Below are 1,534 nucleotides of genomic sequence, written 5' to 3'. Positions count from 1 at the left end.
CTGGTTTGGACCTATTCGGCAAGAACACTACTTTTATTCATGTTCGGACGCACCATGCATCTATCACATCATCATTTGGTTTTTTCATGCAAACTAGCCTGTAATGAAAGAATTGAAAAATATGTATTTGTATATGTTGAATATAGAAAAAGTAACGTCATCTCACAACATTTTCACAATAAATTTTGAGTAACAAGTTCATATAAGTTATAATTTGAGTTCACCATTTATATATATATATATATATAATACTATTTCCATAGCTTTGTATCCAAACTCAAGTTGACTTATTATAACCCATCCTAAGTTTGTCAACATACGTGGACTTTTCTCTATCTATTCTATAGAGTGTATATATATTATGAATAATGCTATCTTCACAATAAATCTTAAGTGGCTAGCTGTTATTGGTGGATAAAAAAAAAATATATATATATATATATATCTAAAGCATTTTTAGACCATATTTTAAACACAAGACTCCTTGCCATAAAGCTCCAGGTTGATGAAACAAGAAAATTAACACTACGGCCTAGAGCCCATTAAATGGCGAGATTTCTGTTTTTATTTTAATCTATTTTTTTATGGTACGATCCAAGTAACTTGAGTTTGGGCTCGCAGTCAAAACCAAGTCAAGCCCAATACTATTCTAAATGGGCTCAACACATGAGCCTTTTAAGAACAAGCTGGATCTTTTAAATTGGTTAAGGACAATTTAGAGCTTAACTTTAATTATGTTAAAAAACATTTAAAAATATTAAATTCAGTGGTCAGTGCAGCACAAGATTTTTATACTTTTTATGTCGGCTACATTGATTGATTCAAATCTGCAGTACGTTGATTCTCAAACAAAAAAAAAATCAGCAGTATGTTGAAACCCAGTGGAGCACAATGTATAAAGGTTGATTTAATTACAACTGTTCACATTTTTTGCAATTCTTTGTCCTTTCAAGGTGGCATATATGCATTAGTGTGGTGCAGTTTTGGGTTATTTTTAGTACTAACTTTGCGGTGTGGTTTAGCTAAAATTATAACTGCACCACACATTATTTTTGCGGTTACTTGTGCAGTGTGGTGTGATGTGATGCGATTTAAAGTTTAGGCAAAACCATAACCGCACCACACCTCATTTTTACAGTTACATATGTAATGCGGTGTATAAGATGCGGTTTGAATGATTTGAAGTTGGTATATTTTTCAAATTTTAGGCTTTTTCTACCCAGCCTAAAACTAATTTTTCCCTTTGTTTTGGTCCAAGTTTTAAACTATTGAGTTAGTTTTTCTTTATTTTGGGTTGGCTTTCCTAATCAACACTTGCTAGGATTATCAAACTATTTTTTTTTTTTTTTTATAACTAGGGTTATTAAACTATTAATAATATATTTAATACTAAAAATAAATAAATATATTAATATATAAAGAAGGTGCGGTGAGGTGCAGTTTGTGCCATTTTCTTATTATAAAACTGCAAACCGCACTACACCATGTGGTGCAGTGCGGTGCAATGCACTATTACTTGCGGTGCGGTGCGGTT

Source organism: Quercus suber, unplaced genomic scaffold (assembly GCF_002906115.3).
Source record: "Quercus suber isolate HL8 unplaced genomic scaffold, Cork oak 2.0 scaffold_150, whole genome shotgun sequence".
NCBI classification, from domain to species: domain Eukaryota; kingdom Viridiplantae; phylum Streptophyta; class Magnoliopsida; order Fagales; family Fagaceae; genus Quercus; species Quercus suber.
This window is presented reverse-complemented; position numbering follows the sequence as displayed.